The 22443-nt window shown below is 49.2% G+C and overlaps 1 long non-coding RNA gene across 1 annotated transcript in view; it reads left to right on the top strand.

Moving 5' to 3' along the window:
• The first annotated feature begins 4623 nt into the window (after window positions 1–4623).
• The window catches only part of LOC114903658, a 68193-nt gene continuing 50373 nt past the window's right edge, over window positions 4624–22443 (top strand). Inside the window, exons 1-3 of the long non-coding RNA XR_003795772.1 lie at window positions 4624–4949; window positions 18146–18272; window positions 19090–19203. This is a non-coding gene — a long non-coding RNA (uncharacterized LOC114903658). The remainder of the gene's footprint in view (window positions 4950–18145; window positions 18273–19089; window positions 19204–22443) is intronic.

The raw sequence follows: 22443 nt of genomic DNA, 5'->3' as shown, positions 1-22443 counted from the left end.
GACCGACAAGAGATTAATTTCCAAAATATACAAACAGCTCATATAGCTTAATATCAAAAATTAAATCAAAGAACCCCAATCAAAGAAAGCATGGCTTCTTTATCTGAATGACCAAGATGTTCTTTCACACTTCTTATAACCCAGATTAAAACATAAGTCCATCAGATAAATGGAAGCAATTTTAAAAATAAAGAGGGATAGAAATTTCATTTGTATATACATGGGGAAAAAGTTATATTTTTTTAAAGATCAGAATTTTGCAAATTTTATGGATGGTAAAAACTGTTCCATTTTCCATGTACTCCCTTAGGTTTACCAAATCAAACTCTCTACAATGAGTATGTCTAACACTGAGCTGTTTTAAATTCTTATTTTCCCGTTGTCAATGGCCAAGTGCAGAGGTCATCAGGAGGTCAACTCTAATCCACCCATGGACATGGCAGCCTTGACTACTGATGTTCAAGCTAGACACCATCAGCAGAACCACATCTCCTCACATGGGTGAATTTCTACTAGTAATCATGGACGGAAACGGGGAAATCAAAGGATATTCTCTATTGAGAATCAAAGTTGTAGATCCCTATCATGGGTTCATTACTTTGAATGTTTGACCCAAAACACATATATCTATTGCACCATGTCCAATTCTACTATCTTTATAAGATGCAGCCTTACAGTGAAAGAGAAACAGGTGCAACAGCAATATCTCATCCTCTCTGAAGCCCCTAGACTCAGAAGTTTTAAAGGCAAAAGAAAATCATACTTTTCCTGAACAAAAATAGTAGAGGCATTTAAATTTAAATTTGGAGTCTGTCCCATCCCTTAACTGTCACGTACACTCTCTTTCCACAGAAGCCTGAGTTTAGGATGTGTTGTTCAGAGATTGTATTGTGATGAATGAAGTATTTTTTTATTCTTTAAAAAATATTACTAATTTGTTAAAAAGTGATGGAATGAGCATAATACTAAATTTCATGACTTTTTTTTACCAGAATACTGAGATGGACCACCTTGAAGTCCAGTTTTTTCATGAGAGTCTTTATTCAGTGACAGCATTAACTTCCCTATAAAGCAAATAATCCCCACAAAAGAAATGTTAAAAATATGACTCATGCTCGCTGACTTAAAAGAAAGCAAGGCAAACTGAGCAGTTAGATATCAGTGTAATAAATTATATACATGAATCTTACTGCAGCATTGTTTATAATAGTGAAACTGGATATCATCAAATATCTATCAAAGAAGGAATAATTAGACAAATCATGATATAAAAAATAATTAGGAACTAAGAATGAACGGAAGAAAGACTTATCAATAACAATTGAATAAAGCAAAGCTTTCACAGGGAAATAAAGGAACAAAAAACAATTCAGACTTCATTTCTGGTTCAGCATGTGAAGAATTTGGAAGCTGCCATTCTAACAACAAGTAAAAAACTAAACAAACTGAAAATCAGTAAATTTTGTTAGATCTATCAAAGAATTGAGGTCACAGGCAAATTGCCGGCCCCCAAATCAGAGAGACAGACAGGTAGGTACAAAGAATCTCATTTACCGAAGCAGAAATGTGCAAGCAGAAACCTCCATGGACACCAGGGAGGAAACCTGAACCGCGATTGACAAATTGCTGGAGGCTCAGTGCAGCAAGTGTGAGAGTTGCAAACTCCAGGGGGGGCCCAGTGTTAGGGAGGGTCTCAGAACCTCACCCACTTTTGTGAGTCTTAGCTTCAGAATTCCTACCAGGTTCTCACTCTGAAAAATTGGAGACAGTGTGCTGCACGTCCAGCAGGGGAACAAGAAACTGTTTTGAAATAGGCCCACAACATTTTATTCTTCTTAATGAAGCCTGCCCTCAAGAGAATCTATTTTACCAGACCCTAAACAACTTGGGATTTAACAGAACATAACTGACCTGAAGGAAGAGAAATACCAAAATCCAGCCCTCTCTAGAGAAACTATATGAATGTAATACATGTAAGAAATACATGTGGCTAGAGAGCCATGTAATACATGTAATACATGTGGCTAGAGAGCAAACCTTCATCCAGACCAAAGAACTCATGCTACGTGCTCACGAGGCTCTGCTCCGTGTCATCTTCCCTCTGGAGTCGGGTTGATGGAGCAGTCTCTATCTGGATACTGCCTTTGCCAGGGAAAGAGGAAAATCATGCACTGGTTCTTAAGCGTGTGCTCACATTTCTTTCCCTGTTCATCAACCCCTTTGCCGTGACTGGAGAAACAAAGGGCAGGGCTGTATAATCCTCCAGTGAGAGGAGAGCGACAGCAAAGTGCATTGAATGTGGGCGAATCGTAATCCAGTTCCACACCAGGCTTAAGATTTTTTGTTTTTGCAGTACGCAGGCCTCTTACTGTTGTGGCCTCTCCCGTTGCAGAGCACAGGCTCCGGACGCGCGGGCTCAGTGGCCATGGCTCACGGGCCTAGCCGCTCCACAGCATGTGGGATCTTCCCGGACCGGGGCACGAACCCGTGTCCCCTGCATCGGCAGGCGGACTCTCAACAACTGCGCCACCAGGGAAGCCCCCAGGCTTAATATTTTGATGTTTATCTTAGGAGCAGTGGAAAACCACTGAGTACATTTTCCATTTTTAATCACCCTGGCTGTAGTGAGAACAGCAGAGTGGGTGTGGGGAGAAACATTAGGAGGTCATTTCAGTTTTCCCAGGACAAAGGATAGTACTTTAGACCAGGGCCCTCGCAGTGGAACTGGAGAGAAACCAATAGACTTAAAGACAGGAGGACCTAGTGCTGTGCAAATGGAAGCAGAGGTGAGTGAACATATGGCTCCAGGAGGGTGGAAGAAACACAGCAGACCTGGCATCTCATGTCTCACCAGCTGCAGCTGCAGTCTTCTGGAAAGACAGCTAATCCATTCTCTGTTCTTAGGTTCCCTGTTTTCTCATAAATCACCCTCCTTGCTTAAAAAAAAAAAAACCAGCATGATCTAAATAAAGGAGGGAACAAATGGATTGATTAATAGGGTGACCTGACAATAAGTGACAGAATGACCAGGGGTATTAATTGACGTCCCCAAATGTTCAGAGTGAAGAGAAACTAGACTCGTCCAGAAGAAAACAGTCTCCCCGCTGAGCCTGCCTCACAGGGATCCCTCCCTTCCCCACCAACACATCAGGGGTCTCTGTTCTTCCAGGGAGCCATGACCAATTTCATCTGTGACAGAGAAAGGGAAGCAGAGAGGGAGGTGGATGATGGATGGACTCCATGGAACCTCCACACCATCCTCTCCTCCCCTCCATGTGGCCTCCCTCTATTTCGCTTTGAGAGCCCCCAACTTGACTTCAAGTGGGAGAACTTGGGAATCACAAATGCCCCAAAAGATTTTCTGGGGCAGCAGCAGCATTGGGCAAGCTCATAGGGACCTAGAGCTGGGGGTCTTCACAGGCACGGAAAGAGCTGATCCTCCTCTGCCCTGGGTGCTCTCAGCAGCCATGAAGGGGAAGGATTTAGATGCACAGCTGTGTGATGGTGGACTCAACTCAGCCCAGCTCTGCCATGGGAGAGTTGTGGCTATTTTCCACGGTGCTCATCGGCTGACTCAGCTGGAGAGACATGTTCTAAGACCCAACCACAGCATGTCAGAGCTGAGGGGGCTCCAGGAACTCATTTTCCCCAGTGCCTCTTCAGATGAGAAAGCAGAAGCCCAGAAAGGAGGAGGAATTCCTCAGGGCCACACGGTGGGTGGCAGAGCGGGACTGGACGCTCACCTCCAGATGCTTCATCACACAAAACTTGTTCCTTTTTGGAGGCTCCTGGGTGATACCCACTACTCAGAACAACTAACAGTCCTGAGAACCCATAGCAGCATGTAGTAGGTGCTCAGTGGATGTTTGTTGACTGAATAAATGATTGTAACGGGACACAAAAACCAAGCCTTGAGGCTGGAAGGGGATCCCCAATCCTCCCTTTTTTAAATTATTTTTTTATAAATTTATTTATTTTTGGCTGCTGTTGGGTGTTCATTGCTGCGCACAGGCTTTCTCTAGTTGGGGCGAGCGGGGGCTACTCTTCGTTGCAGTGCGCTGTTTTCTCATTGCGGTGGCTTCTCTTGTTGCGGAGCACGGGCTCTAGGTGCGCAGGTGTCAGTCGTTGCGGCACGCAGGCTCCAGAGCGCAGGCGTCAGTAATTGTGGCTCGCGGGCTTTAGAGCGCAGGCTCAGTAGCGCACGGGCTTAATTGCTCCGCGGCATATGGGATCTTCCCGGCAGGGCTCGAACCCGTGTCCCCTGCATTGGCAGGCGGATTCTTAACTACTGCACCACCAGGGAAGTCTTGTTCATTTTTGGTGTTGGTGGGTGAAACGGGGCTTGGGAAGAGAAGAAATGCATCATGAATTCTTTTGTAAACAGAGGACAAAGGGGTGTGGGAGGAGGATGTGAGCAGGTACCTCCCAGGAAACTGAGCACAGAGGACGCAGCAGCTGGTCCCTCACCCCTGCTCTCGCCGTATCACCCTGTCTCCCACCCCACACAAAGGGTGAACAGCTCGCAAGTTTCCCGGAGAGGATGGTTACATGACCTCGACCTAGCCAATCAGCATGTTTCATCCTCCCTGGCCACCGTGATTGGCTCAGGGGTGGGCTAGTGACCAATCAGGGCCCAGGGTGGGGCCTTGTGCTGGAATCCTGGGGAAGAGAAGCTGTGTTTCGCTTGCCCAGCCCGCGGTAGCTGCAGGGGACGCGAAGTCAGCCCGCAGCAGCTGGTGGGGACGCGAGGTCAGTCCGGGGCAGTTGGAGGGGACTTGACCTCAGCCTGTGGCAGTTGGTGGCCGTCTTGCTCCCATCAAGGTAGAGCCGCCTGCGTGAGGATGACACCAGTAAGCAGAACCCAGAGGCGGGGAGAGACCGTTTCTGCTGACGTCCGTGAGCTCCAGGTGCAGCCCTGCCGTAAGCCGTCCACCTGTGGACTTAATTACGTAAGTCATTCTCTCCTGCTTGTTTGTTAGCCTGTTTGAGCCACTTTGGGTTTTCTGTCCAGCTGGCTAAGTGGAGACCCTGGAACCGCAACTGTGTGGGTTTCGTTTAGCTTCACGGAAGAACTTCCAGATAACACTGGAGACTCCAGTTTAATCTGGAGATCCGAATGGATTCAAGCGGTGTCTATTGGGGCCAGCTATAAATTCTAGGATCACCCAAATTAGTCCTCACAGAATTAGTCCCATTAAGGTAGCAATCCATGTCCCCGTTTAGAGGACAAGACTGGGGCTCAGAGAAGGGAGGTAACTGGGCTACAGTGAGGAAATGTGGAGCCAGACAGAACCCCCAGATCCTGCTGCTTGAACTCTGGGGAAGCCACATGGTATGGCTTGTTCTTTAGACGGGTCTAAGGTACCCAGCAGTGCTTGGGCCAAAGTGACTCCACAGGCATTTTGATGGCTGGAGGCTTCTGGCCATGGTCGGGGTGGGGTGAGGTCCCTGAGGCTCTGAAGGCCCACGGTGTGCAGGCTCAGGGGGCACAGAGAGGAGAAGGCAGAGGCCTGCCCCGGAGGTGTTCACAGATCAAATATGGACGGGCCAGACAGGCAGACAGGGTACCATAGCGCCTGAGCTGCTTTCACAGGTGAAGGGTGGGGGGCTTTTATTTCTCTATGGGACAAAGCTCTTAGCTTCACATTGAGTCCCATTAGGGACATAAATAGTGTCCCTTTTCATGTCCCGTCAGTATAAGAGGCCACCCCAAAACTTCCCCTCCCTTCCCCTTGTCAAGGCCTCCACACAGGCGAGCAGGGCTCCTTTAATGCAGTTCTGCAGATTTTTTGAGCTAAGGATTTAGAATAACGAGGCAAGGAGGGCCCTGCCCCACAGGAGGGCAGGGTGGGCAGGTGGTGATGAGTAACCTGTACAACCTCAGCCGGCTGAAGTGTCCGCAGCAGCAGGAGAGCAGCAGCCAAGTGCTGAGTGGGTGCAGAATAAGTGGATTAAATGTGTTCATCCAGCAGCCTCTGGGATGGTGGGCCCTGGAGCACAACTCTAAGTGTGGAAGAGGGAGGGTCCCCAGTGCCTGGACCCCCACCTAGAAATCTGGGTTGAGATGTGACTTTGAAATCACAACAGTGGTTCAAAGCTGGCTCCAACACTTGGGCCTCCGTTTTCTCATCTGTAAAATGGGAATATTGAAGTCTCTCCCTCTTAGGATGGGGAGGGGATTAAATGGGATGACAGGTAGAGCACAGGGGTTGGCTGGGCTGAGCGTGCACCCAGGCACGCTGTTGTTGCTGCTAAACCACTGTCTTCCGGGCCAGGATCGGCACACTTTTCCCAAAAATTATTTCCCAGCCCTCTGCTGTTGTAGAGCAAACGCAGCTTCGGCAACAGGTTGTCCACGCTCTCACCCCTGATTGCTGAGATATAGATATTGGGTATGATTGTCACATAACAGTTTTAGGCGTCCAGCATCATGATTTGATATATGTACATATTATGAAATGATCACCACAGTAAGTTTAGTTACCATCACCACCACACACAGCTACAGATTATTTTTCTTGTGATGAGAACTTTGAAGATCTTCTCTCTTTGCAACTTTCACATACACAGCACAGTGATGTTGACCACAGTCACTTTGCTGTACATACATCCCCAGGGCTTGTGTATCTTACAGCTGGAAGTTTGTGCCTTTTGACCCTCTTTGCCCATTTCACCAGCCGCCTCAACACCCAGCCTCTGGTAATCACCATCCTGTTCTCTGTTTCTATGAGTTTGGTTTATTTTTTCAACTCTGTGAGTGAGGTTGTAAGTATCTTTCTCTGTCTGACTTATTTCACTTAGCATAATGCCCTCAAGGTCCATCCTTGTTGCAAATTGCAAGATTTCCTTCTTTTTTATGGCTGAATAAGATTCCATTATATATGTATTTATATATATATATATATGTCACATTTTCTTCACCCATTCATGTGTCGATGGACACCTAGGTTGTTTCCATGTTACTGAACACAAGTCCATGTGCCCGATGCACAGTGAAGCCAAACAAACACCAGAGTGTGAAGCAGAGAAAGGTTTATTGTAGGGCCAGCAAGGAGACGAGTGGCTCATGCCCCCAAAATCCCGAACTCCCCAAAGGGTTTCAGCAAAGCATTTTTTTTTTTTTTTTTTTTTTTGTGGTATGCAGGCCTCTCACCGTTGTGGCCTCTCACTGTTGTGGCCTCTCCCGTTGCGGAGCACAGGCTCAGGACGCGCAGGCTCAGCGGCCATGGCTCACGGGCCTAGCCACTCCACGGCATGTGGGATCTTCCCCAACCGGGGCACGAGCCCATGTCCCCTGCATTGGCAGGCGGACTCTCAACCACTGCGCCACCAGAGAAGCCCAGCAAAGCATTTTTAAAGGCTAGGTGGGGGGGGGGGGGGGTCACAGGGCGTGTGATCAGCTTGTACACGATTCTCTGATTGGTCGATGGTGAGGTGTCACAGGGGTTAACTTTATCAGTCCTTAGGTGCTAGTAGGTCTGGGGGCTCATGATCATAAAGTAGTTAATTTTTTCCACTTGGTGGGGGTTTTTAGCATCTGAAAAACTCAGGAAACATGCATGACATACTATTATCTGGCTACTTCAGAGAGGAGCTACAGCAGAGAATATGGGGGAGGGGTCTGTCCCGGGAAGGCCCCATAGGGTCCTGCTCGGCTACATCCATATCTTGGTTATTGTAAATAATGCTGCAGTGAACTGCCTTCCACGTCCACTCCAGGCCTGCAGCCCTGCTGGCAGCATAAAGCCGGTCGTGAAGGACACAGGCAGTGGGGCCTGGGTGATAGCAGGGCTTCCCTGCTCCTTCTATGCGCCTCAGTGTCCTTGGCTGTAACAGAGTACTAGTAACAGGGCCTCCAGGAAAACTCACAAAGACCCTGCTCTGTGACCTTGGGCAGCCACTGCCCTCTCTGTGCCTCAGTGTCCTCGTCTGTAATGGAGAACTAGTAACAGGACCCCCTCCCAGAAGGGCGCGCTAAGACCGAGCTCTGAGACCTTGGGAGGACAGTGAACTCTCTGTGCCTCAGAGACCTCATGTATAATAAAGAACTTGTAACAGGCCCCAGGAGGGCTCACTAAGAACCTGCTCTGTGATATTAGGCAGCCACTGCCCTCTCTGTGCCTCAGAGACCTCATGTATAATAAAGAGCTTGTAACTGGGCTGCAGGAGGACTCACTAAGGCCCTGCTCTGTGACCTTTGGTGGCCTCTGCCCTCTCTGTGCCTCAGTGTCCTCATCTAGAATAGAGAACTGGTAACAGGCCCCAGGAGGGCTCACTGAGGGCTGCTCTCATCAACTGCCCCATCGTTACAGAGGAAGGGGGAAGGAGGCCTGCTACAGGCACAGGGTTCCATCCCTCTACTCCCCACACCTTCTGAGCCATTGTGCATGCAGTTCCACCAAGCACACCTGTCCCCTGTTCCCCCAGATCACATGGTGGTGATGCTCCGAGGCCACCCCAGTCACCTGACCTCCCCTCCCCATCAGATGTATTCTCCTTCCTCCTTGAAGCCCTTGACATCACTGCCTTCTCATCTGGTTTATTTGGTCCCTTGTGGTCAGATGCCCAGGCTCCCCCCATGCCCCAAGCTCCCATGCCAAGACCAAGTACACAGCAGGTGCTCCATACAGGTTTAGGGCTGCAGGGAAGGCTCACTCACTCTCCTGCACAAGGATGCTCCTCTGGGGGAGGTCAACTCCAGCTCTTCAGCACGAAGGGCAAGCCTAGTCTGGTGGGTAGAGGCCTAGATCAGTGTGTGTGTGTGCGCGCGCGTGTGTGTGCGCGAGCACGAGAGGTCTCAAAGCTCCAGCTGCCGAAGATCTGCTGAAGGAAAGGGCAATCCCAGAAGAGCCCTGTTCCCTCCATACCCTAACCTGGGGGCTGCTTCCTGGGGATGAAGCTGTCCCCTGAACATCCGTGAGGAGGCACTGGGCAGGGGTGGGGACGTGGGCACAGAGGCTGTGCAGTGACAGGGCATCCAGCCTGGACCCTGCCTCAGGGTGGCTGCCCAGCCCACCCTTGGTCTTAAACCAAGGGCCTCGAACTAGGGCTCAGGGGCAAGTCTAGATTTTTTTATTTAATTCTAACATTTAAAAACTAGAGGATTTCAGGCAAAAGCCCAGGCTTCTAGCTTTGTTAGTTTGTTAGTTTTGATACGAAGTGAGAAGTTCTGGCCTCCTGGGTGACGTTCCTTCTGTGCAAAGCTCTTCTGGGGCTGAGTGGGAGGCCTCTCTGGACGGAGCTTGTGTCCCCAGCTCATCACAGTCCCCACCCCCCCCTAAGATTCCCCCGGGCCCAGGCCCTCCCCCAGCCTCTCCTTGCCTGGCCCCTGGAGACATCTGAGTTTGCAGTCCTCCCTCCAGCCCTCACTGCTTCACAAGGCACATGAGGACCACAGTCATGTGCAGCCTGCCCTGAACACCGGGCAGACGGGATAAATGGGCTGAGAGTGTAGCCTTCAAAAGAGGGGTTCCTCGCATGTCCTCTGAAGGCAGCCAGGAAGGGATGGGAGTGGGAGAGGCCAAGGGCCATGGGCTCTGGAAAGTGTCCCTTGGATGCCCTGTCTTCTGGCTCCAAAGCTGCCCCCTAACCTCTGCCCTTCTCCCACCCCCTCATGCATCACTGCACCCAGGCTTTCTGCAAACCCTGGCCATGCCAAGGCCCGCTTCCTGGGTCAGCCCTGAAGGTCACAGCCACAGGCCCCCGGCCCTGCTTCTCCTTCCTCTGGCAGGTCCAGCAGCTGACTGTCGCTGTGGGGTGGCCACTGCCAGACCCCTTTACAGTGAGAGACGGAGCCTCCCAGGGGATAAGGGATTTGCCCAGAGTCACGCAAACTTAGAGCTTATAACCGAGGTCTGCTGGTCTCTCAGCTTGTCCTGAGAAGCAGACCATGTCCCGGGGCGTCAGGGCATCCTTAGGCCGTGACAACCAGGAGAGGTGAATGCAGAACGGGTGAGTGGGTCACAGTGGGACGGGTGCCCCGGGAAGGCAGGGTCAGGGACAAGCCCTCAGAAGAGCAGGGTCTTGAAGGGTGAGGGTGTTGCTGCTGGTGAGTAGAGGAGAGGGGCTCCTGCTGGAGGCCCAGTCATGTGAGGGCCTGCAGGTGTGATGCAGCATGGGATTCAGGCTCCCGTGTTGAGGCGGGAGCAGCAGGAAGTGACAGGAGGTGACCCTGGGAGCCCCTGGACTCACCTCATCCTGCCGTGACCTCCTCCTCTCTCTCCCTGCCTCCCCTCTGCCTGCCCCGAGGCCCAGCCCCTGAGCCGTCTCCTCCTCCGAGTCCTATGTTTCCATCCTGTCCAGTCTCAGCTCAGGCACGACAAGTGGATCCCACTGCTGAAGTGGTGACTGAGTTTCTCACTACTGAGGGGCACCGTCGTGACACGGCTTCCAAGTTAAAAAAAAATTAAAATTGAAGGAGGTGGGGGAGGAAGGTGCAACTGAGGTCAGCGCGGGAGCTTGAGACCCAGATGAAGGGGGGCAGGGGGGCAGCAGACCGGGACTGAGGGCATCTGGATGTTCACTAACTGGGGTCTTCAGGGCAGAGACAGTCATGCTCACTACACAGCCGCCTGGTGCCAGACACAGCTGGGCCCAGGGAGGCCAGTCAGTAAACATGCACTGACTTGACCCGGATTCACACGTTTCCACTTTATTTTTTTTTTTGAATTTTTTTTTAACATCTTTATTGGAGTATAATTGCTTTACAATGGTGACTTAGTTTCTGCTTTATAACAAAGTGAATCAGTTATACATATACATATGTTCCCATATCTCTTCCCTCTTGCGTCTCCCTCCCTCCCACCCTCCCTATCCCACCCCTCCAGGTGGTCACAAAGCACCGAGCTGATCTCCCTGTGCTATGTGGCTGCTTCCCACTAGCTATCTACCTTACGTTTGTTAGTGTATATATGTCCATGCCTCTCTCTCGCCCTGTCACAGCTCACCCTTCCCCCTCCCCCTCCCCATATCCTCAAGTCCATTCTCTAGTAGGTCTGTGTCTTTATTCCTGTCTTACCCCTAGGTTCTTCATGACATTTTTTTCCCTTAAATTCCATATATATGTGTTAGCATACGGCATTTGGCTTTTTCTTTTTGACTTACTTCACTCTGTATGACAGACTCTAGGTCTATCCACCTCATTACAAATAGCTCAATTTCATTTCTTTTTATGGCTGAGTAATATTCCATTGTAATATATGTGCCACATCTTTTTATCCATTCATCCGATGATGGACACTTAGGTTGTTTCCATCTCCGGGCTATTGTAAATAGAGCTGCAATGAACATTTTGGTACATGACTCTTTTTGAATTATGGTTTTCTCAGGGTATATGCCCAGTAGTGGGATTGCTGGGTCATATGGTAGTTCTATTTGTAGTTTTTTAAGGAACCTCCATACTGTTCTCCATAGTGGCTGTACCAATTCACATTCCCACCAGCAGTGCAAGAGTGTTCCCTTTTCTCCACACCCTCTCCAGCATTTATTGTTTCTAGATTTTTTGATGATGGCCATTCTGACTGGTGTGAGATGATATATCATTGTAGTTTTGATTGGCATTTCTCTAATGATTAATGATGTTGAGCATTCTTTCATGTGTTTGTTGGCAGTCTGTATATCTTCTTTGGAGAAATGTCTATTTAGGTCTTCTGCCCATTTTTGGATTGGGTTGTTTGTTTTTTTGTTATTGAGCTGCATGAGCTGCTTATAAATTTTGGAGGTTATTCCTTTGTCAGTTGCTTCATTTGCAAATATTTTCTCCCATGCTGAGGGTTGTCTTTTGGTCTTGTTTATGGTTTCCTTTGCTGTGCAAAAGCTTTGAAGTTTCATTAGGTCCCATTTGTTTATTTTTGTTTCTATTTCCATTTCTCTAGGAGGTGGGTCAAAAAGGATCTTGCTGTGATTTATGTCATAGAGTGTTCTGCCTATGTTTTCCTTTAAGAATTTTATAGTGTCTGGCCCTATATTTAGGTCTTTAATCCATTTTGAGCTTATTTTTGTGTGTGGTGTTAGGGAGTGATCTAATCTTCTATTTTTACATGTACCTGTCCAGTTTTCCCAGCACCACGTACTGAAGAGGCTGTCTTTTCTCCATTGTATATCCTTGCCTCCTTTATCAAAGATAAGGTGACCATATGTGCGTTGGTTTATTTCTGGGCTTTCTATCCTGTACCATTGATCTATATTTCTGTTTTTGTGCCAGTACCATACTGTCTTGATTACTGTACCTTTGTACTATAGTCTGAAGTCAGGGAGCCTGATTCCTCCAACTCTATTTTGCGTTCTCAAGATTGCTTTGGCTATTCGGGGTCTTTTGTGTTTCCATACAAATTGTGAAATTTTTTGTTCTAGTTCTGTGAAAAATGCCAGTGGTAGTTTGATAGGGATTGCATTGAATCTGTACATTGCTTTGGGTAGTAGAGTCATTTTCACAATGTTGATTCTTCCAATCCAAGAACGTGGTATATCTCTCCATCTATTTGTACCATCTTTAATTTCTTTCATCAGTGTCTTATAATTTTCTGCATACAGGTCTTTTGTCTCCTTAGGTGGGTTTATTCCTAGATATTTTATTCTTTTTGTTGCAATGGTAAATGGGAGTGTTTTCTTGATTTCACTTTCAGATTTTTCATCATTAGTGTATAGGAATGCAAGAGATTTCTGTGCATTAATTTTGTATCCTGCTACTTTACCAAATTCATTGATTAGCTCTCGTAGTTTTCTGGTAGCATCTTTAGGATTCTCTATGTAGAGTATCATGTCATCTACAAACAGGGACAGCTTTACTTCTTTTCCGATTTGGATTCCTTTTATTTCCTTTTCTTCTCTGATTGCTGTGGCTAAAACTTCCAAAACTATGTTGAATAAGAGTGGTGAGAGTGGACAACCTTGTCTAGTTGCTGATCTTAGTGGAAATGCTTTCAGTTTTTCACCATTGAGGATGATGTTGGCTGTGGGTTTGTCATATATGGCCTTTATTATGTTGAGGAAAGTTCCCTCTATGCCTACTTTCTGCAGGGTTTTTATCATAAATCGGTGTTGAATTTTGTTGAAAGCTTTCTCTGCATCTATTGAGATGATCATATGGTTTTTCTCGTTCGATTTGTTAATATGGTGAAGAATCCTTGCATTCCTGGAATAAACCCCACTTGATCATGGTGTATGATCCTTTTACTGTGCTGTTGGATTCTGTTTGCTAGTATTGTGTTGAGGATTTTTGCATCTATGTTCATCAGTGATATTGGCCTGTAGTCTTCTTTCTTTGTGACATCCTTGTCTGGTTTTGGTATCAAGGTGATGGTGGCCTCGTAGAATGAGTTTGGGAGTGTTCCTTGCTCTCATATATTTTGGAAGAGTTTGAGAAGGATAGGTGTTAGCTCTTCTCTAAATGTTTGATAGAATTCGCCTGTGAAGCCATCTGGTCCTGGGCTTTTGTTTGTTGGAAGATTTTTAATCACAGTTTCAATTTCAGTGCTTGTGATTGGTCTGTTCAGATTTTCTATTTCTTCCTGATTCAGTCTTGGAAGGATATGCATTTCTAAGAATTTGTCCATTTCTTCCCGGTTGTCCATTTTATTGGCATAGAGTTGCTTGTAGTAATCTCTCATGATCTTTTGTATTTCTGCAGTGACAGTTGTTACTTCTCCTTTGTCATTTCTAATTCTGCTGATTTGAGTCTTCTCCCTTTTTTTCTTGATGAGTCTGGCTAATGGCTTATCAATTTTGTTTATCTTCTCAAAGACCCAGCTTTTAGTTTTATTGATCTTTGCTATCGTTTCCTTCATTTCTTTTTCATTTATTTCTGATCTGATCTTTATGGTTTCTTTCCTTCTGCTAACTTTGGTTTTTTTTGTTCTTCTTTCTCTAATTGCTTTAGGTGCAAGGTTAGGTTGTTTATTTGATATATTTCCTGTTTCTTAAGGTAGGATTGTATTGCTATAAACTTCCTTCTTAGAACTGCTTTTGCTGCATCCCATAGGTTTTGGGTCGTCATGTCTCCATTGTCATTTGTTTCTAGGTATTTTTTAATTTCCTCTTTGATTTCTTCAGTGACCACTTCGTTATTAAGTAGTGTATTGTTTAGCCTCCATGTGGTTGCATTTTTTACAGATCTTTTCCTGTAATTAATATCTAGTCTCATAGCGTTGTGGTTTGAAAAGATACTTGATACAATTTCAATTTTCTTAAGTTTACCAAGAAACTTAATCATACCTTCAGACACAAGGTATGATCTATCCTGGAGAATGTTCTATGAGCACTTGAGAAAAATGTGTATTCTGTTGTTTTTGGATGGAATGTCCTATAAATACCAATTAAGTCCATCTTGTTTAATGTATCATTTAAAGCTTGTGTTTCCTTATTTATTTTCATTTTGGATGATCTGTCCATTGGTGAAAGTGGGGTGTTAAAGTCCCCTACTATGAATGTGTTACTGTCAATTTCCCCTTTTATGGCTGTTAGTATTTGCCTTATGTATTGAGGGGCTCCTATGTTGGGTGCATAAATATTTACAATTGTTATATCTTCTTCTTGGATAGATCCCTTGATCATTATGTAGTGTCCTTCTTTGTCTCTTGTAATAGTCTTTATTTTAAAGTCTATTTTGTCTGATATGAGAATTGCTACTCCAGCTTTCTTTTGGTTTCGATTTGCATGGAATATCTTTTTCCATCCCCTTAGTTTCAGTCTGTATGTGTCTCTAGGTCTGAAGTGGGTCTCTTGTAGACAGCATATATGTGGGTCTTGTTTTTGTATCCACTCAGCCAATCTGTGTCTTTTGGTGGGAGCATTTAATCCATTTACATTTAAGGTAATTATTGATATGTATTTTTCTATTCCCATTTTCTTAATTGTTTTGGGCTCGTTATTGTAGGTCTTTTCCTTCTCTTGTGTTTCTGCCTAGAGAAGTTCCTTTAGCATGTTTTGTAAAGCTGGTTTGGTGGTGCTGAACTCTCTCAGCTTTTGCTTGTCTGTAAAGGTTTTAATTTGTCCATGAAATCTGAATGAGATCCTTGCTGGGTAGAGTAATCTTGGTTGCAGGTTTTTCTCCTTCATCACTTTAAATATGTCCTGCCAGTCCCTTCTGGCTTGCAGAGTTTCTGCTGAAAGATCAGCTGTAACCTTATGGGGATTCCCTTGTGTGTTATTTTTCCCTTGCTACTTTTAATATGTTTTCTTTGTATTTAATTTTTGAGAGTTTGATTAATATGTGTCTTGGCATATTTCTCCTTGGATTTATCCTGTATGGAACTCTCTGTGCTTCCTGGACTTGATTAACTATTTCCTTTCCCATAATTAGGGAAGTTTTCAACTATAATCTCTTCAAATATTTTCTCAGTCCCTTTCTTTTTCTCTTCTTCTTCTGGAACCCCTATGATTCGAATGTTAGTGCGTTTAATGTTGTCCCAGAGGTCTCTGAGACTGTCCTCAGTTCTTTTCATTCTTTTTTCTTTATTCTGCTCTGCAGTAGTTATTTCCACTATTTTATCTTCCAGGTCACTTATCCGTTCTTCTGCCTCAGTTATTCTGCTATTGATCCCATCTAGAGTATTTTTAATTTCATTTATTGTGTTGTTCATCGTTGCTTGTTTCATCTTTAATTCTTCTAGGTCCTTGTTAAATGTTTCTTGCATTTTCTCTATTCTATCTCCAAGATTTTGGATCATCTTTACTATCATTATTCTGAATTCTTTTTCAGGGAGACTGCCTATTTCCTCTTCATTTGTTAGGTCTGGTGGGTTTTTATCTTGCTCCTTCATCTGCTCTGTGTTTTTCTGTCTTCTCATTTTGCTTATCTTACTGTGTTTGGGGTCTCCTTTTTGCAGGCTGCAGGTTCGTAGTTCCCATTGTTTTTGGTGTCTGTCCCCAGTGGCTAAAGTTGGTTCAGTGGGTTGTGTAGGCTTCCTGGTGGAGGGGACTAGTGCCTGTGTTCTGGTGGATGGGGCTGGATCTTGTCTTTCTGGTGGGCAGGTCCATGTCTGGTGGTGTGTTTTGGGGTTTCTGTGGACTTATTATGATTTTAGGCAGCCTCTCTGCTAATGGGTGGGGTTGTGTTCCTGTCTTGCTAGTTGTTTGGCATAGGGTGTCCAGCCCTGTAGCTTGCTGGTCATTGAGTGAAGCTGGCTGCTGGTGTTGAGATGAAGATCTCTGGGAGATTTTCGCTGTTTGATATTACGTGGAGCTGGGAGGTCTCTTGTGGAGCAGTGTCCTGAAGTTGCCTCTCCCACCTCAGAGGCACAGCACTGACTCCTGGCTGCAGCACCAAGAGCCTTTCATCCACATGGCTCAGAATAAAAGGGAGAAAAAGTAGAAAGAAAGAAAGGAGGGATGGAGGGAGGGAGGAAGGAAGGAAGGAGGGAAGGAAGGAAAAAAGAAAGAAAGAAGATAAAGTAAAATAAAATAAAGTTATTAAAATAAAAAGTAATTATTAAGAAACAAAAAAAACGGACGGATAGAACCCTAGGACAAATGGTGGAAGCAAAGCTATACAGACAAAATCTCACACAGAAGCATACACATACACACTCACAAAAAGAGGAAAAGGAGATAAAATCATAAATCTTGCTCTCAAAGTCCACCTCCTCAATTTGGGATGATTCGCTGTCTATTCAGGTATTCCACAGATGCAGGGTATATCAAGTTGATCGTGGAGCTTTAATCCGCTGCTCCTGAAGCTGCTGGGAGGGATTTCCCTTTCTCTTTGTTCGCACAGCTCCCGGGGCTCAGCTTTGGATTTGGCCCCGCCTCTGCGTGTAGGTCTCCGGATGGCGTCTGTTCTTTGCTCAGACAGGACGGGGTTAAAGGAGCCGCTGATTCGTGGGCTCTGGCTCACCCAGGCCCGGGGGGAGGGAGGAGCACGGAGTGCGGGGCGGGCCTGCAGCGGCAGAGGCCGGTGTGAAGTTGCACCAGCCTGAGGCTCGCCGTGCGTTCTCCCGGGTAAGTTGTCCCTGGATCCCGGGACCCTGGCAGTGGCGGGCTGCACAGGCTTCCCGGAAGCAGGGTGTGGATAGTGACCTGTGCTCGCACACAGGCTTCTTGGTGGCGGCAGCAGCAGCCTTAGCGTCTCATGCCCGTCTCTGGGGTCCGCGCTTTTAGCCGCGGCTCGCGCCCGTCTCTGGAGCTCCTTTAAACAGCGCCCTTAATCCCCTCTCCTCGCGCACCAGGAAACAAAGAGGGAAGAAAAAGTCTCTTGCCTCTTCGGCAGGTCCAGACTTTTCCCCGGACTCCCTCCCGGCTAGCCGTGGCGTACTAACCCCCTTCAGGCTGTGTTCACGCCGCCCACCCCAGTCCTCTCCCTGCGCTCCGACCGAAGCCCGAGCCTCAGCTCCCAGACCCGCCCGCCCCGGCGGGTGAGCAGACAAGCCTCTCGGGCTGGTGAGTGCCGGTCGGCCCTGATACTCTGTGCGGGATCTCTCTGCTTTGCCCTCCGCACCCCTGTTGCTGCGCCCTCCTCCACGGCTCCGAAGCTTTCCCCCTCCGCCACCCACAGTCTCCGCCAGTGAAGGGGCTTCCTAGTGCGTGGAAACCTTTCCTCCTTCACAGCTCCCTCCCACTGGTGCAGGTCCCGTCCCTATTCTTTTGTCTCTGTTTTTTCTTTTTTTTTTTTTGCCCTACCCAGGTACGTGGGGGGTTTCTTGCCATTTGGGAGGTCTGAGGTCTTCTGCCAGAATTCAGTAGGTGTTCTGTAGGAGTTGTTCCACGTGTATGTATTTCTGGTGTATCTGTGCGGAGGAAGGTGATCTCTGTGTCTTACTCTTCCGCCATCTTCCCCTCGTCCTCCAGCCGTTTCCGCTTTAAATCACTGGGATAGAATTTGCTAAACTCAACAGATGGTGACCCAGACTCAGGTTAATTAGGAAGAAAGGTGAAACCAAGGATTATAAATAAAAGCCACATACAGACTGGAGAGAAAACTAAGAATCCACACGGATAACTAAGACTCTGGATCTGCAGCCCACTGTGGCCTCAGGGCCCTTGAACTGGCCATAGCCTCAGCTGGGAACTCTCTCCCTCTGCATCACTTGCTCCCTAAACACCTCCAGGACTTCACTCCAACGTCCTGCCTGACTTTGTTTTTCTCCATGGAACATCTCACTGCCTGACTTTGCCTGTATTTTACTTATTTTTCTCTGTCTCACGCCCCCAGGCTGTCTGCTGCATGAGAATGGAGACCAGGTGTCTGGAGCCTGCCCAGCACACAGTAAGGCCTCAGTGAACGTGCACTGGGTGTGTGGACGCTGAGGCCACGGACGAGAACGTTGCAGGCAGTGATGGTGAGAGCCGTTGATTCACTGCTTGCTGAGCCCCCTGTGTGCCCGCCCTGACCTGGGCAGCGGGCCCGGCACTGACGGAGGCGCACAGTGAGCACACGGCCTGTTCGAAGGCCACGTGCTGTGGGGACATGCAGGACTCGGGGAAGTCAGGAGGGCAGGGTGGGGGGAAGAGAGATGGGAGACCAGGGCGTGCGGGGCCTGTGGCCCCTGCGAGGGCTGTTCTTCTGCGTGCACAGCCGGGGGCCAGCCTTGAGCACTGTGCAGGAATGAAGTGGCTGAGGGCTGGGGAGGCTGTCCGTGTAGACTGTGCAGGCAGGGACGGCTCCTCTGAGGAGGTGACATTTGAGCTGAGCCTGAACAGACCGTGTTTCTACCTTCTGTAAACTTGGTGCTTTGTTTTTGCAGGATACCCCCTGTTCTGTGTCACCTCGGCTTGGCCTCCTGCCCCCCTTGTCAGCCCCTGCCCACCCGCAGGAGGAGTCCTTTTAGGGCCCAGTTTTTTTTGGGTTTTTTTTTGGCTGCATCTCGCGGCTTGCAGGATCTTAGTTCCCCAACCAGGGATCAAACCCAGGCCCTTGGCAGTTAGAGCGCCAAGTCCTAACCACTGGACCGCCAGGGAAGTCCCCCAGCACCCACTTTTCAAATACAAACCAAGCACCTCCTGTGTTGGACTCATGCTCTGAGCCACTGTCCACCTGCCCTGCTCCCCCAGGGTCAGGTTCCAGGCCGCTGGGGGCCCCTACAGCCCAGAGCCCATGAAGTTGCTCAGCGTGGCCGGTCCTCAGCCTGTTCACCCTGCTTGTCGTTCCCTCCGCAGAAGCTGCGATGAAGGCTCCTGTCCGTCTGTCTGTCCGTCCACGGCTCCGGGCTCCTCCGCCTCCTGCCCTCCCCATGCTCCCTGCGTGGTGCGTCCTCCCCCTCCTCCAGGACTGTGAGTAGAAACTCTCTTTTCAGTGGCAGGTGTCTCCTGACCTGCTGGCCTTACTGAACCTCAAATTTTCTACTAAAGATTCTATTTTAAACCAGCCTACAAGACACTTTGCAGACAGAGTAAACAAATGAAGGATAAGTGAACTGTACACCTTTTTACAATATCGTCAAGTTTAATAATTTTTAGAACTCATTTTCCCATAAAATCACAGGCTCCATCAGGGTGGAGAGTGTATAAAAATCACGTGGACAGGACCAGACACCTGTGAGGTCCTAACTATCCATCTCCCCAGACTGAGGGCTCAGGCCCAGGCTTGACCAAGGCCCAGTCTCTGCCTTTGCACCGTGAGTGGAATTGGGTTTGTTTTCAAATTAACCTTTTACGCTTGTCAGCTTAGCAGGGAAATTGTCGGTTCTAAACTCATCTTTCCAGCAATAATCAAGTCACATGGGGTGGGAGAAATGGGGAGAGTTTGGTCAAAGGGTAAAAGTTACAGCTCTGCCCGCCGAGTGAGTCTAGAGATGCAGTGCACGGCAGGATGAGTGCAGTTAACGACACCGCATCGTGTCGGGGAGACTCGCCAGGGGAGCAGACTTGAGGTGCTCAGACCGCAACCAAAAAGTGATGGCTGACTGAGCAGATGGACATGTTAGTTAGCTCGCCTGGAGCTCCACTGTGTACACAGACACCAAAACATCATGTTGTACACCTGAAATTCATACAATTTTTATCAAAAATGAGCTTTGTGACGTGAGTGGCCAGCAGCTGTACCCGGATGCTGTGACTTCAACAATGGCAGAAATGACACTCCTGCCAGGATCAGGCCCTGCAAAGGGACGGGCGGCGTTTGCTTCCTCGCTCTTGGAAACCAGCCCCCAGGCTGTGAAGAAGCCCGGCAGCCACACGGAGGAGGACGAGGCCAGCGGCAGCCACATGGAGGAGGACGAGGCCAGCCACCAGCCCAGCTGAGCCCCGGGTGGCAGCCACCGTGAGGGAGGCCTCAGCTGAGGTCACACGCGGCAGAGATGAGCCCAAAGCGTGAAGTCCCGCAGGAGTAAATGATGACTGTTTTAAACCACTGCGTTTAGGGGTGTTGGTTTCACAGCAGCAGGTCCTGAAACGCTGCCGCCCCTCGCCCTCCCCCCATGCCCGCTCCAGGCCTTCCACTTCCTCTCACCACTGTTACAGACAGAATGTTCCTGTCCCCCCAATTCATACGTTGGGGTCCCAGCCCGCCCCCAGCGTGGCCGTGCTTGGAGACGGGGCCTGTAAGGAGGCGCAAAGATTGAACGTGGTCCTAAGGGTGGGGCGTAAATCAGTAGGGCCGGGATCCTGACATAGGAGGAAGGGGCTCCAGGGCTCCCCCCACCACGTGAGGACCCCGTGAGGAGGAGAGTCCACACCAGACACCCACCCGCCAGACTGTGATCTGGGGCTTCCGGCCTCCAGAGCTGTGGGAAGACACACTTCTGTTGTTCAAGCCGCGCAGGCTGTCGTGGCAGCCGCTGCACATTCATCATGCACACACCCTCCCGCGGCTCACACCTGCTGGCTAGGGCCGCTCTCGGCAGCTGTGTTCCTAAGTCGGGGAGCAGGGGGGAGGCGGGGGGCATCAGCCAGGCCCCCCCCCCGTTCACCCCTCTCAGAGCAACCGCTCCCTCCACCGCCCAGCACGGGTCAGCCTGCAGCTTCGATTTCTTTGAATCATGGTTTGATGGATGCTCCTCCTCCTCCCGGGTCTGCACGGGGCCTGGCACACATATATGCGCCATTTTTAGAAAAGACGCTGGCCTTGACCGGGAAGGTAAGGGCACCCTTTGACCCAGATGTTCTGCTTCTGGGTGTAAATGCCAGTGGAACGTGGGGCATGGCTGGGCGGTGTGTCCCCGGGGCCCGGGCTAGAACAGGCCTTGCGTGTCTCATCAGAATGGGTGCATGTGGCCCGTCCACACAAGGGACACTGAGCGGCTATGGGAATGCTGGAGCCAGGCCACCCCGGGCAGCAAGGAGAGTCTCCCAGGCAGCCAGTCCCCAAAGAGGGCACGTGTCACAGTCCATGTGAATGAAGTAACACAGGCCAACCCAGCGCGTCGGCTGAGAGGTGCCCTCCTGGGAGTCAGACTATGAGGCCAAGCAGGGACAGGAGTGTCACAAATGTCAGGGCACCGTCACCCCAGGGAGAGGGCTGTTTGCAGGAGGGCCGCACTGGAAATGCCCATTTACTGACTCGGGGGTCAACACCCGTGTCTGCACTGTAGTGGAGCTTTAAACTGTGTGCAGCGCACGCGCACACACGTGTGTAGGTAAGCTTTGTATGTCCCCTGTGTGTACATCAAGGTTTAATGGAAAAAATGAACAATTGTTCAGCAAAGTGGTGAGACGGGGCCCCCTAAAACTGGGCCCTATTTTTAAAAGGGGGGCAGAGCCCCCAGATGCTCCTCAAACATCCAGGCCCCTTGTCACAGGTGGACAAACCTGGGCTCCCTGGCAGCACCCCGCTCCCCGACCTCACTGGTAGCAAGTGAGTGACCAGCAGGTAGCTCCCAGTTGCCTGAGTGTAAACTCCTTTTCCAGAAGGACCCTGGACTCCCTGCCCAGCAGTTCCAGGTGGGCCTCAGCACGCACTAGCAGGGCCTCAGTGCCCGGGTGCTGGCAGGTGATGAAAACCAGGGTGGCCCGCAGACCCTGTGCTCTCTGCCTGTCGCGGGCCAGCGACAAGGCCAGCCCGGCCCCCTGTCAGCTGGAGACTCTCCACAGCCGTCCTCAGGACAGTTCTCAGGACGGGGGACGCGCGGTTCCTCCTCCAGCCTTTCCACCCCTCAGGGCCGTGGGAGCGACCTTGTCTTCGTCTGCTTACTGCTCTCTCTTCCTCCACGAGGACTAGGAGTGTGTTAGGCGCACCGCAAGGTCCCCAGTGCTAAGACTGGCAGAGGCTCCCAGCTAAACGGCTGAGGGGCAGTGACGCAGCAGTGCCAGGAGCCCCGTGTCCTGGGACGTCCTGTGTCTGAGCGGCCAGGATGCCCCAGGGAACAGGAAAGGACCCTGAGCAGACCTTCCTGGTCCCTGCCCAGTCCCTCCCCTTACTGCCTGCCAAGCGACCCTCACTCAACCTCCAGGAGCCTCATCTGTGGATGAAGGGTGACAGGAACAATTAGCCCCAAGAATGTGGAAGGAGTCAAGTCAGACACCCGGCCCGGAGGGGTTGATGGATAAAGCTGCTTCTCTCACCAGCTGCCTGAA

This window comes from Monodon monoceros, unplaced genomic scaffold (genome assembly GCF_005190385.1).
Source record: "Monodon monoceros isolate NGI ecotype Baffin Bay Population unplaced genomic scaffold, NGI_Narwhal_1 Super_Scaffold_21, whole genome shotgun sequence".
Lineage (NCBI taxonomy): Eukaryota > Metazoa > Chordata > Mammalia > Artiodactyla > Monodontidae > Monodon > Monodon monoceros.
Note: the sequence above shows the minus strand (reverse complement) of the source record. Positions and strands in the feature narration are given on the sequence as shown.